General features: G+C 42.8%; 1 pseudogene; it reads right to left on the bottom strand.

Annotated features, from left to right (window-relative positions):
• Positions 1 to 571: 571 nt before the first annotated feature.
• The window catches only part of LOC135508278 (TOG array regulator of axonemal microtubules protein 1-like), a 38,130-nt pseudogene continuing 23,446 nt past the window's right edge, over positions 572 to 15,255 (bottom strand).

The raw sequence follows: 15,255 nt of genomic DNA, 5'->3' as shown, positions 1-15,255 counted from the left end.
TGAAGGAAAGAATGAATCGGGCCATGTATCATGAGATTTTGAGTGAAAACCTCCTTCCATCAGCAAGAGCATTGAAGATGAAACGTGGCTGGGTCTTTCAGCATGACAATGATCCCAAACACACCGCCCGGGCAATGAAGGTGTGGCTTCGTAAGAAGCATTTCAAGGTCCCTGAGTGGCCTAGCCAGTCTCCAGATCTCAACCCCATAGAAAATCTTTGGAGGGAGTTGAATGTCCGTGTTGCCCAGCAACAGCCCCAAAACATCACTGCTCTAGGGGAGATCTGCATGGAGGAATGGGCCAAAATACCAGCAACAGTGTGTGAAAACCTTGTGAAGACTTACAGAAAACGTTTGACCTCTGTCATTGCTAACAAAGGGTATATAACAAAGTATTGAGATAAACGTTTGTTATTGACCAAATACTTATTTTCCACCATCATTTGCAAATAAATTCATTAAAAATCCTACAATGTGATTTTGTGGATTTTCCCCCCTCATTTTGTCTGTCATAGTTGAAGTGTACCTATGATGAAAATTATAGGCCTCTCTCATCTTTTTAAGTGGGAGAACTTGCACAATTGGTGGCTGATTAAATACTGTTTTGCCCAACTGTATATACACATATATATACATATATATATATATATATATATACACACATATATATATATATCCTTAACAAAAATATAAATATGTTTTGATCACGTCAGTACATTTTGGTCATGCAAAAAGTAAAACGCTAAGACATGCCAGAACACCACTTCATCAACAAATTGTTACAATAAGATTTACAAACCATATACAATAGATACATTATATACCGCAACATTGTACAGCATACAGATTAGGCTAATACTGTGCACTCACATATTTTTTTTAGCTATACAAAATATTTGAAATCATTAATCTTCACTCTGACAAATCTTTTAAACAACCGTATAAGACATCTTAGAAATTTCACATCAACTGAAACAGCTAAAATATACATCTTTCAGGTCCCGTTTCCTTTTTGTGCATTTCAAATGTACATTCTTCATAATGTTGTCTCCAAAATGCGTACAATAAGATTCATAAAAAACAACAGCAACAATCATATGACGATACATACCAAGCCATATTCATGACGACAACCATCATGATAGTGAGCGACATCTTCAAAGTGCAAAGAGAGCAGGTTGTTGAGAGTGTAAGACCTGATGCCAACAGCTGAAGTCTCTGTCTGCCTGTGCTCCTTTATTAAAGGACACCATAGCTTGCTGAGAAGAGGGTTGATTTAAGGGCTCTCATCTTAAGGACTTTCTATACTCTGTAGCGTTAAAAAAGTGCAGGCACTATCAGAAATGTAGAACATCTCTGTCTTTAAGGAAGGTCAGTGTTTCTGTTCTTCTGTCTAGGGGGGGGGTTGATTGTGTTTTGAAGGTTGTGTTTTCTGAGGGGCCCTCAGGGGTAGGAGAGGGTCCTCATGAGCTCGTTGAGGCTCTTGTGGACGTTGGCAGACTGGGAAGCGGCAAACTCTGCCAGCCCAGGCCCCATGTGGGTGTAGAGGGCTTGGCACAGGTTGGAGGTGGCTCCTCGCACGCTGCCACCCCGGCCGTGGACAGTGCCACTGTGGCTGGATGTGCCCAGGAGGTGCCACAGCAGGGGTAACGCCTTCTGTTCCACCACCTGGGGCTTACGGGGATATAATTCTATCACCAGATCTGAAAGACAGACCAGAGGAGAAGAGGAGGGAGGGAGGTTGGAGGATGAGGAGTCAGAGTTCAAACACGTTGTAACAAGGAACTTATGAAATGCTGAGAGCATATGGGCCTGACATATGTTTCTCCCTCCTTTTAAGAGGCTAAAGACTCTTTGGGTGACAAGGCAGAAAGACAGTTGCCAGTGAACTGTTGCTTAAGAGTTTTTGTCAACTCAGATCCTAATTGAAATGTTAAAAGCCAAATGAAGTTTACAAAGTGTCATCTATGTAACTTAGGTACTGAAGGGAATATCTCAAACAAACTGTTTCAGTGAACATACCTGCAACCTTCTCTATGAGATCCACCTTAGCCTTACCACTCAGGAACTGGGCCTTGGTGCAGAAGGGCTGGAGGAGGAGAGCGTTATCTGTGAACAAAGTCAAGCACAAAAAGTCAAGCTACGTTCAAGCCTCAAAACAGATGATGTGATGGGAAACATCATCAGACACCCACCCAGGTTTTGGATGAGTGTGTGGATGGCTCCAATTGCAGCAGTGTAGATAGCGTTGTTCTTGGAGTTGAGGTGATTGTCCACGATGGCTGGGACCAGGATGTAGATTACCTGGGCAAGGTTATCCTTCATCACAGTGACAATCTTCTGCAGAGACTCTAGAGCGTACAGGTTGACCTTACTGTTGGACTCCTGCAGTCTGGCCTTAAAGGCATCAAACACCTGCGAGAAGGAAAGAGAGATGAGAGAAGCATTACTACAGATTCAACTATGACCTGCTTACACAGGCCATTTTATCTATGGTACTTTGCATGGTTGATTTCATCAATAAAATGTATAGCTAGTATTTTTTGTGATAGTCAGAGGATTTCGGCCATTAGCATGTTAGGGTATATGAGGCTAAAAAATATCCAGTTTTGTTCAGCTGACATCAGTTACCGGAAAGATACTGCTGATGACCATGTTGGGGTTGTGCTCGCAGTCCACCATTAGCTGGTCGATGCCCTTGATGCGCTCTCTAAAGTCCTTTGAACCTAGCAGGGCTGTGAGCTGCTTGATGTACTCGATCTTGTCTGCAATGCTGTGAGCTTGAGGTCTTCCGTTATACTGCCCAGACTGCCTGCAGATACACAAACAGTAGGTAAGACATGGAGACGGAGTTCATACTGATGGATACACACATGAACAAACTCTACATTCATTGACACAAACTGTGCTAATGCAAAAACAAACAGCAAGGCTAGCCATGGCTTCAATCATAACAGTTCAGTATATAAGAGATGTTGACTTGAAGAGAGACTAAATTCAGGGATAGTATGGAAAGTGCTACATGTTTCAGTTGGTGCTGCGTTTTCCCACCTGTTGACCACTTTGAGTGGTTCCCTGTTGAGTGATGAGGCCCTCACTGTCCCACTGCCAGGGTGGGAACGCCGGCCCCTGGCTGACGGGGTGTCCTGGGGCATCTCTCCCAGGCCCTGCAGAACACATTAACACACGTAACTCATAGATCACACAAATGTACAGTACCAGTCAAAAGTTTGGACACCTACTCATTCAATGTATAATTGTTTTTATTTTTATTTTCTACATTGTAGAATAACAGTGAAGACATCAAAACTATGAAATAACACATATGTAATCATGTAGTAACCAAAAAGTGTTAAACAAATCTAAATATATTTTAGATGTTAGATTCTTCAAAGTAGCCACCCTTTGCTTTGATGACAGCTTTGCACACTCTTGGCATTCTCTCAACCAACTTCAACTGGAATGCTTTTCCAACAATCTTGAAGGAGTTCCCACATATGCTGAGAACTTGTTGGCTTCTTTTCCTTGTCCAAATCATCCCAAACCATTTCAATTGGGTTGAGGTCAGGTTATTGTGGAGGCCAGGTCATTTGATGCAGCACTCCATCACTCTTCTTCTTGGTCAAATAGCCTTTACACAGCCTGGAGGTGTGTTGGGTCATTGTCCTGTTGAAAAACAAATGATGTGTGCAAACCAGATGGGATGGCGTATCGCTGCAGAATGCTGTGGTAGCCATGCTGGTTAAGTGTGCCTTGAATTCGAAATAAATCATAGACAGTGTCACTAGAAAAGCACCCCCACACCATCACACCTCCTCCTCCATGCTTCACGGTGGGAACCACACATGCGGAGATCATCCGTTCACCTACTCTGCGTCTCACAAAGACAAAGACAGATTTCCACTGGTCTAATGTCCATTGCTAGTGTTTCTTGGCCCAAGCATGTCTCTTCTTCTATTGGTGTCCTTTAGTAGTGGTTTCTATGCAGCAATTTGACCATGAAGGCCTGTTTCACAGTCTCCTCTGAACAGTTGATGGTGAGATGTGTCTGTTACTGAACTCTGTAAAGCATTTATTTGGGCTGTAATCTGAAGCTGGTAACTCTAATGAACTTATCCTCTGCCACAGAGGTAACTCTGGGTCTTCCTTTCCTGTGGCAGTCCTCATGAGAGACAGTTTCATTATAGCGTTTGATGTTTTTTTGCGACTACACTTGAAATGTTCATAATATCTTCATAATATGGACTTGGTCTTTTACCAAATAGGGCTATCTTCTGTATACCACCCCTACCTTGTCACAACACAAATGATTGGCTCAAATGCATTAAGAAGAAATTCCACAAATGAACTTTTAACAAGGCACACCTGTTAACTGAAATGCATTCCAGCTCTTGAAGCAGTTCGACAAAATGCTAAGAGTGTGCAAGAGTGTGCAAAGCTGTCATTTAAGGCAGCTTTAACATTAGAAGCCTCCTCCCTGCTTTAACACACTCCACCAACCCGGATGTCCTAGCCGTGTCTGAATCCTTGCTTAGGAAGGCCACCAAAAATCCAGAAATTTCCATCCCTAACTATAACATTTTCCGACAAGATAGAGCTGCCAAAGGGGGCGGAGTTGCAATCTACTGCAGAGTTCTGTCATACTATCCAGGTCTGTGCCCAAACAATTTCAAGCTTCTACTTTTAAAAATCCACCTTTCCCAGAAACAAGTCTCTCACCATTGCTGCTGCTTGTTATAGACCCCCTTCAGCCCCCAGCTGTGTCCTGGACACCATATGTGGATTGATTTCCTCCCATCTATCTTCAGAGTTCTGCTGGAAACTTATATTTCCCTCTCTAACTATAAGCATCAGCTGTCAGAGCAGCTTATTGGTCACTATACATGTACACAGCCAATCTGTAAATAGCACACCCAACTACCTCATCCCCATATTGTTACTTATCCTCTTGCACCCCAGTATCTCGACTTGCATATCTATCACTCCAGTGTTAATGCTAAATTGTAATTATTTCGCCCCCATGGAATTTATTGCCTTACCTCCCCTCCCTACTCTTCTAAATTTGCACACACTGTACATAGATTTTTTGATTGTGTTATTTACATTTACATTACATTACATTTAAGTCATTTAGCAGACGCTCTTATCCAGAGCGACTTACAAATTGGTGAATTCACCTTCTGACATCCAGTGGAACAGCCACTTTACAATAGTGCATCTAAATCATTTAAGGGGGGGGTGTGAGAAGGATTACTTATCCTATCCTAGGTATTCCTTGAAGAGGTGGGGTTTCAGGTGTCTCCGGAAGGTGGTGATTGTTATTGACTGTACGTTTGTTTATGTGTAACTCTGTGGTGTTGTTTTTGTCAAACTGCTTTGCTTTCTCTTGGCTAGGACGCAGTTGTAAATGAGAACTTGTTCTCAACTGGCCTACCTGGTTAACTTTTTTAGGATAGGGGGCAGCATCGGAATTTTGGATGAAAAGCATGCCCAAAGTAAACTGCCTGCTACTCAGGCCCAGTAGCTATATATGCATATAATTGGTAGATTTGGATAGAAAACACTCTAAAGTTTGTCTGTGAGTATAACAGAACTGATATGGCAGGCGAAAACCTGAGGAAAATCCATCCAGGAAGTGCCATTATTTTGAAATGGCTGTTTTGCCAATGAAAGCCTATCCACCATTTAAAGGGATAGGACCCAGTTTCTGTTCCCTATGGCTTCCACTAGTTGTGAACAGTCTTTAGTAATTGTTTCAGGCTTTTTTCTGAAACATGAGGGAGAATGACCACATTGAGTGAGTGGACCCTGGGGTGACCCCAGAGCTGGTTACTGCGCACGACCGAGAGCGCACTTTTCTTGTTTTTCTTTTATATTGACAACGTTATTGTCCGGCTGAAATATTATTGATTATTTAGGCTAAAAACAACCTGAGGATTGATTGTAAACATTGTTTGACATGTTTCTACGAACTTTACGGATACTATTTGAAATTTTCGTCTGCCAGTTGTGACCGCATTTGAGCCATTGGATTACTGAACAAAACGCGTCATCAAAATTGAGGTTTTTGGATATAAAGAGGGACTTTATCGAACAAAACAAACATTTATTGTGTAACTGGGAGTCTTGTGAGTGCAACCATACGAAGATCAAAGGTAAGCGATTAATTGTATTTCCATTTCTGACTTTCGTGACTAATCTACTTGGCTGTTTGTAACTGTTTGTAATGTTATGTGTGCTGAGCGCTGTCCTCAGATAATCGCACGGTTTGCTTTCGCGGTAAAGCCTTTTTGAAATCTGACACGGCGGCTGGATTAACAACAAATTAAGCTTTATTTTTGACGTATTGCACTTGTGATTTCATGAAAGTTAAATATGTATAGTATTTGAATTTCGCGCTCTGCAATTTCCCCGGAAGTTGATCCATATGAAGTTAAATAAAGGTGAAAAAAAAAGTATAAATAAAAAGGCATAAGGTGGCTTCTTTGAAGAATCTCAAATATTAAATATATATTGATTTGTTTAACACTTTTTTGGTTACTACATGATTCCATATGTGTCATTTCATAGTTTTGATGTATTCTCTATTATTCTACAATGTAGAAAATAGTACAAATAAAGGAAAACCCTGGAATGAGTAGGTGTGCCCAAACATTTGACCGGTACTGTAAATTAAGTGCAGCAGGTTCATACAGGAACCCCAACTGATAGCATCAGCTAATATTGCAGCAATTAGATTCATCACGCTACCTTAATATGGCGGTTTATTTAGTTGACCGGGTTCTGCACACACATTCTGATGGCTGCTGCCCAGTGCCATGTGCTGGTGTTCTTGGTGACATGCCATTGCTGTAACACGTTACTCGCCATTCATTTCTGTTTTCTGCTTTCCCACCACTCTCCCCAGCCTCCACTTGTTTGGGCTCTGCTTTTGTACAGTCAGAGGCATTGGTATAGTATACCTTGGCATTGGTATAGCTACCATGAAGGAGCAGAGCCTAACGCAAAGACTAATGTACTGCATTTATTGTCGTCTTTTCTAATAAATGTTTAAACTAATGTGGCGTTTCCTGTCTAAACTGCTGCTTTCTTACAGTAACAGCGTCTTGTCTCAAAACGCAAGTCCCCAGCAAGGGGAGACTAAAATAGACAGGAATGACTCATAACAGTCCCACACACCTTCTCAGTTAGACGGTGTTCTGTACCTTAGTGTTCAGTGTGGAGAGAGTGTGCTGTACCTTAGTGTTCAGTGTGGAGACAGTGTTCTGTACCTTAGTCTTCAGTGTGAAGACAGTGTCTCTGATGGGAGCCAGGTCTTTGGCAGGGATATATTTCTCCAACATCTTATCGAAATCACTGTGCAGTGACAGAAATAACAGCATCCGGCGTCCCTGGTACCTGAGGAGCAGAACAGCCTCAGAGTCAAACAATGTCACTCACTCTATTGATTACAGACACACCTGCTACTATTAAAACAAACATTCATTGGTATTGAACAGAATTCCCTCCCTACCTAGCTTCCTGGGAGGAGTCTTGTGCCAGCTTGGTGACGGCAGGTAGTATTCGGTCGGTGAGGTCTTTCACTCCAGACAGCAGGCGGGCAGCACCAATGTTCTCCATCAGGTTGGCCATGTGATGACCCGCGCACTTCCTCACCACAGAGTTCAGGTGACTGTTCACAAGAGACAATATCAGGGATGTGGTCAGCACCACATAGAAAATAAAGCCTAATGACCTATTTTAATGATAAGATACAAGCATGATAAAAATGTAATGTCTACACGCAAAGCATGTAGCCCTAATTCAGGTAAAGAACTGCTAAAAGTGCTCTCTTGTGAGTGTGTCTGACCTGAGGCCGCTGGTGAGCAGAGCATTCAGGCTGCGTGTCGGGGTGCAGTGTTGCACCATGCTGTCCAATGCTGCATCCACATCCTGTCTGATGAAGGCGTTGGACTCCCCAGCTTTCTGCAGCAGAGCCTTGGCTGTGCCCTCCAGCTCCTGGTCCATGCCCTTCTGCAGAGCAGTGTACAGCTCACCCATTGCCCCAACCGCAACACGGGACACACCCGAACGAAGGTTCCTCACCTGAGGAGCAATACAATCAGATGATATCATTAAATCAGTTAGATACATTTTTTTTATAATCAGACATCTGAGGAAGGATGGTCAAATGAATGGTCAAATGTCCTCATTAGGACATGGGAAAATCAATCATTGAGGGCTAAAGTCTACAAGAACCACCCTGTATTGAATTGATTGAGGCAGAGATTATGAATAGAAGGGGATTGATTGAGGCAGAGATTATGAATAGAAGGGGATTGAATGAAGGTCCCCAGGACAATGGACTGCCGTTTCACGTGAACATTTATAGAAGACTAAAAGAATGAGGAGTCGTGGTCGTACCTCTTGGATGAGTGCGAGACAGACGTCATGCAGCCTGTTAAGTAGTATATCTGAATGGTACTGCGTCAGACCACGGAGAAAGGTCAGGCCCTCAATCTTCTTCTCCCTTCAATCAAAAATAGAGAAATATACATTTTGTAAATCCAATTCATTGCTTATATGCATAGAACAGTCATACATTGACTTTTGACATAGGGTCTTACTAGACAATGTTGAAGTATAGCATCTGGTTAAAGTAACTGTCCAGTTACAAATGAAAAGTCCAGTGAAAAGTAAATATTATGTTAACTCATACCCAAATAATGTTGTTGACTCGTCCTATACTCGTATTTCTGGCCAAAGCATAATTTGGAGAGAAAACACTTAAAAACTCAAACTGCGGCGATTTGAAAGAACATTTAAAAAATATATTATGAATGCTACAACCTTCTGTCTGCTGTAACAGATATTACTGTAGCACAAGCAAGACGCAGTCTACACAATGCATTGGGGCAAATCTATCAGCGTTTCTGCCATATGGCCAGAGTTGCTGAATAAAGAACACTATGACATTGACTGCCTGTCTGCCTCCCAGTAGCCAATGTTTGCACATTAAATCGATGTTGACTGCCTGTCTGTGTCTTGCTTGTTTGATATGCTGCAAACATATAGCTTGCCTAAATAGCTGCATATAGGCTAACTCACCTGAAAAAAGAACATGAAATCGCTACACTGCATGTTATGTGGTACATATGTTTGCAATAGATTACTGTTACAACAAAGAACTACGTGTGTTCAAACTGTCTTTCGTGTTTACGCAGCAGCGGAGCACTGAGCAGCAGCTGAAAGGAGGAGGAAGTGGTAGCGGATCCTGCAGAGTCCTCGGGATCCTCGCGAGTGGCGCAGAGGTCTAAGGCACTGTATTTCTTTGCTAGAGGCGTTACTACATTCCCTGGTTCGAATCCAGGCTGTATCACATCCGGCCTTGATTGGGAGTCCCATAGGGCGGCGCACAATTGGCCCAGCGTCGTCCGGTTTTGGCCTTCATTGTAAATAAGAATTTGTTCTTAATCTGACTTGCCTAGTTAAATAAAGGTTACATAAAAAAAATATTAAAAAAATGTGTAGAAATCCCTATATACACTATATAGAAAAGTATGTGGACACCCCTTCAAATTAGTGGATCTGGCTATTTCAGCCACACCCGTTGCTGACAGGTGTATAATATCTAGCACACAGCCATGCAATCTCCATAAACAAACATTTACACTATAATGGCCTTACTGAAGAGCACAGTGACTTTCAACATGGCACCGTCATAGGACGCCACCTTTCCAACAAGTCAGTTCGTCAAATTTCTGCCATGCTAGAGCTACCCCAGTCAACTGTAAGTGCTGTTATTGTGATGTGGAAACGTCTAGGAGCAACAACGGCTCAGCAGCAAAGTGGTAGGCCACACAAGTTTACAGAATGGGACCACCGAGTGCTGAAGCGCGTGGCGAGTAAAAATCGTATGACCTCGGTTCCAACAGTTATTAACGAGTTCCAAACGCCTCTAGAAGCAAAGTCAGCACAATAATTGCTTGTCGGGGATCTTCATGAAATGGGTTTCCATGGCCGAGCAGATGCAAACAAGACTAAGATCACCAACGTGCAATTGCCAAGTGTTGGCAAAAGGGGTGTAAAGCCCGCCGCCATTGGACTGAAGTAGAGGAAAAGCATTCTCTGAAGTGATGAATCACGCTTCACCATCTGGCAGTCTAACGGACGATTCTGGGTTTGGCGGATGCCAGGAGAATGCTACCTGCCCCAATGCATAGTGCCAACTGTAAAGTTTGGTGGAGGAGGAATAATGGTATGGGGCTGTTTTTCATGGTTCGGGCTAGGCCCTTTAGTTCCAGTGAAGGGAAATGTTAACGCTACAGCATACAATGACATACTAGACGATTCTGTGCTTCCAACTTTGTGGCAACAGTTTGGGGAAGGCCCTTTCCTGTTTCAGCATGACAATGCCCCTGTGCACAAAGCGAGGTCCATACAGAAATGGTTTCTTGAGATCAGTGTTGAAGTACTTGACTGGTCTGCACAGAGCCCTGACCTCAACCCCATCGAACACCTTTGGGATGAATTGGACTGCCGACAACGAGCCAGGTCTAATCACCCAACATCATTGCCCGACCTCAGTAATGCTCTTGTGGCTGAACGGAAGTAAGTCCCCGCAACAATGTTCCAACATCTAGTGGAAAGCCTTCCAGAATACTGGAGGCTGTTAGGAGGCCCATGATTTTGGAATGAGATGTTCAATGAGCAGGTGTCCATATTCTTTTGTTCGCGTAGTGTATTTATTTACAAAAAATTGGGTTTCAGAAAATTCAGAATCGCAGCCATGCCGCTCTGTTGTTGGGGTATGCCTACACCATTCCAACACAGAAAATCTGTTTTTTAAACACCCTTGATTACAATTTTTGTGAAGAAAAGTTATTTGACTCATTGTAATGAATTATTAGCCATATGTCATAGACATCCGGAAACACTGGACAGTTACTTTAAATGCGGGAGGTGGGGTTCAGTTGGACACCAGGAAGATTTGCAGTTGATAAAACGTCAGCTAATAGGGATCCAAATGAAGAATAAAGCTCACCAGTCGTCTGAGTTGAGGAGTTTGAAGCTCTGTGACAGTGCTAGCTCAGGTTTGGAGAAGGGCCGTAGTTCAGGCTGCTCTGTCAGGTCTCTCGTCTGGCTGGGAATGCCTGGGGACATCTCATCTGGAGGACAACCATATCATTAAATACAACACTATAATAACATATCTCTATGGCCACAACAACACACAGCAGATTGTTACATTACACCTCTATTGGTACATTACAGTTGTATCAGTCATTGGCTAAATGAAGCAGCATGCGTGGGAGGAGATGTATTAATAGAATGTGTGAAAACAAAGCATTGCACTCCATTATCTACATCTCATTTACCATTGCTAAGCTCTGCTACTGTTGGGGGGCTCTGAGGGGCTAATTAGTAGTGCACTGAAACACTTTAGAGTCAGGCTGTACCTAAATGCCTGAGTGAGATATGATGTGTTGACTTATTAATCTATTCACCATGTTAAAAAAACATCATTAAGTTGCTCAAATTAATGAGAGAAATCACAGAACAAACAGTTTTGTATTGAACGCTATAATGAAAAACAGTGTAGCGCTTTAGCTGCTATAACCCTATAACTGCAAAGATATTACATGATGACTGCCAGAATGTTACACTGACCTGAGCTGTGTGAGAGAGACAGCCGTGTCCTGCTGAGACTGGGAGCCCTCCTCAGGCGGGGCAGGGTGCTCCCGGGGTTGGCAGGGACCGTGGGGGGCTGGGCTGGTGGGGGGGACTGAAACATTTAATAGGGCTCTGGGATCCCTGGGGGCTGGTGGGTGACTCGTCTTGGAGAGAGTCAGCCTTGGTGGACGTCACCATGCTACCATTCAAATGAAAGTCTGTTAGGGGAAGAAAAAACATTTTAGAGATGAGCCACAAGCCCACGCAGGAAGACATCCTGCTGTCAGAGTAGAATTACCCAAATTATTGCAACATAACAAGTTAATTTAGATTCTACTGCATGAAGTGAAAGCTTGTACTAGGGTAAAGGATAGTCTTGGAGGGTTAAGGAAGAAATATTGCACCGTTGGAAATGGCTGCTGTATCCTCTGTAGCCACGTCATTTTGCACCTGTCTGAGGCGCAGACGCATCCTGTCAGCTCTGTGGCGATCCCCCAGGGCAACCTGGCCCTCCTGCTGCTCCAATCGGTGCTGCCGCATCTTGTCCCGAGCAAACCTTGTCATTCTCACCTTCTCCTTATCCTGCACACAAACACACAACCCCCAGTTACACACATTCCACAGACTGATAGCAGTGGTAGAGGGCAATTATTTTTCAAGCTGCAAAGCCTGATGGGAAATGTATATCAAAGAGGTTGTTGGTTGTGTATGTACAGTATGGTGGACCTGCTCACCCTAGCCACCTCTGAGGCTGGGATGTCGTCGGGGTCCAGATGGTTGCCGGGGACTGCATGGCCATAGATGCCAGCTGGGGGGTCACTGGGCAGCCTGGTCATACAGTCGCCCTGCTCCATCGACATGGCAACCCCTGGATGGCTGGACAGAACCACCGAGCCAAACACTCCTGCAGAGGGGGGAGGTGAGGAAAATTCAAGAGTGCTTAAGCTAATTTTCATTGAAACCATTATTCAGCAAAGCTGAAACTTAAGCAGCACAGTGTATTCACATAGCTAGAAAATACTGTAAGCAGTGATGACTTCCAAAATATGGCATGCTCTGTCCTTTGCATGTCAGCATCTGTTTATCTGCCAACAGTAAGTATATTGCCAACCACAAGAGTTATTCCAAACAATTCTTTAAACTTGGCCCTGATATTGTGTGGCCCCAGACAGGGCCTTGTGTACTGTGAGACTTGGCGATCTGTTGTTAAACACAGCCCTGAAACAGAACATCACGACCTCAGAACACAATATTGGATATCTGAACAATGGCACAGAGTCGTAAATAAGACGGATGTGGCCTGACCTCTGCCAACCACACCTTCAGGCATGTCAGTGGCTGGTGAGTTCCTGTTGCTGTAGCTCTGGGAACCTGAGGAACAGATAATGGAGAAACACATATACTGAACAAAAATATAAACTCAACATGCAACAATTTCAAATGTTTTACTGAGTTACAGTTCATATAAGGAAATTAGTCAGTTGAGATAAATTCAGTAGCCCCTAATTTATGGATTTCACATGACTGGGAATACAGACGTGCATTGGTTGGTCAGATAATTGTAAAAAATGTAGGGGCGTCGATCAGAAAATAAGTCAGTATCTGATGGGACCACCATTTGCCTTATACAGCACGACACATCTCCTTCGCATAGAGTTGATCAGGCTGTTGATTGTGGCCTGTGGAATGTTTAGGGTTGCACATGTTGGGGAATATTCAGAAGTGGAAACTTTCCGTGGGAATTAACGGGAACTCTTTTCAGCAAAACTCTAAACACATTCTCAAAACACATTCTGCACACTAATGCACATGTCATCCATACTGGTAAACACAAGTGGCAACAATCAAATACAAATAGAGAACATATGTCATTGATTGAACACAACCACTCAAAATTGATTTAACCTGTTTCAAATGATGCGAAACAACCAATATAAGCCAGTTCAGAGAGCAAACAGGTTGTTGAAGGTAGAAAGGAGAAAGTCTGAGAATGGATACTGTAGTACAGTGCATTGCAGGCTGTATACTGTACAATGGATGAATTGTATGGCCCTGAACATTGTGCTTTCCATTTATTAACAGTACTGACTGCTCAATAGATTTTGACTGGTTGTAGGTTCATATCAACAAAGAACAAGAATTACAGCATCACAGAGACAAGGACAAGTTTGTGAGATGCAGGGTACAGTACTGTAAAAATAGGGGTACAAGGAGGAGGAAGAACAATAAACAAAATTGCAAAGAGCAAAGCAGAGCAGTAATTTCTGATCAATTTCGAGCTACTATGATAGAACATGTTTTCGTTCATCAAAGGACAATGACGGAAAAATATGAATATTTTTGGGGATTAAAAATGTACTTCTCCCTGAGAATTGTATGTTTTGAACTATGTGTTTTCTATTTTTCGGTGTATTGTATACTGACTGCTTGAGAGTGTATATCATTTTGATCACTTTGTTTATGATTTGAGAGCAGTGTTTGATTTTGAACACAGGTAAAACTGTTTTGAGGCAAATGTTTCATTTTGCAAGAGGAGTCAGAGGTTATGTAAATAGTGCTTGAAGATGAGGTTTTGTGTTTAATGTTTTCAGGAAATGGAGCAAGGTTTCAGTAATTGTGTTTTAGCAATTGAGAAAAACTGTAATAACATTTAAATGTAGATGTTTTTTGCATTGGATAGATTTACCATATCATATGGAAACAGAAACAAACATGTAACCTTATCATAAGTAGACATAATTGCAAATGACTAAATCCTTCCAATATAAATTAAAAAATATATTTAGTTACGAATTGAACTTTAATTAAATGAGTTGACACTTCACATGGGATGATTTCACTGAGCAACAAAATAAAGAGAATATTGAATGATCCCCAATTATCCATCACATCTCCAAAAAACATTTTCAACATATACATAGTCTAGAAACTAAAGCTTTGGTTGTCTTCCTCTCAGGTTTCATGTCTTCTCCCTGGACCTCCTCAATGTCCACCTCTTGAACATCAGACTCTGAGGCCTCATCTACACTGTCACTTTCCAACCATGTTGAGGATGTCTTGTTGCCAGGCTCAAAAAGCCTCAAATTTGCCCGGATGGCCACCAATTTTTCAACCCTTGTATTCGTCAGCCTGTTGCATGCTTTGGTGTGTGTTCCCAAACAATGATCAGTTGCACTCGGAGGCGGCTGAAGTTGGTGGGATTTAGAGGATGATGGAGGCAACAGGGGAAAGAGCCTCAGATCCACAAAGTCCCTTCCACCAGGTGGCTGATGAGATATGTTGGCACGACTGCCATATTGCATCTCCATCCCAAAGCCCTTGCTTGGAAGTGTACTTCGCCAGATTACCAAGAACCCTTCTCTCATCCAGGCCAAGGTGGCGAGACATGGTAGTGATGACACCATAGGCTGTGTGGATCTCTGCACCAGACAGGATGCTCTTTCCAGCATACTTGGGGTCCAACATGTACGCTGCGCGTGCATGGGCTTCAGACAGAAGTCTTCAAGCTTTTTGATGTATTTCAGAACTGCAATTTCCTCTTCTTGAAGCAACAGTGAAGTGGGTAGGGTAGTACGGATTTCTTCACTTGTATCTGCAAGCAGAG

Source organism: Oncorhynchus masou, chromosome 21 (genome assembly GCF_036934945.1).
Source record: "Oncorhynchus masou masou isolate Uvic2021 chromosome 21, UVic_Omas_1.1, whole genome shotgun sequence".
NCBI classification, from domain to species: domain Eukaryota; kingdom Metazoa; phylum Chordata; class Actinopteri; order Salmoniformes; family Salmonidae; genus Oncorhynchus; species Oncorhynchus masou.
Note: the sequence above shows the minus strand (reverse complement) of the source record. Positions and strands in the feature narration are given on the sequence as shown.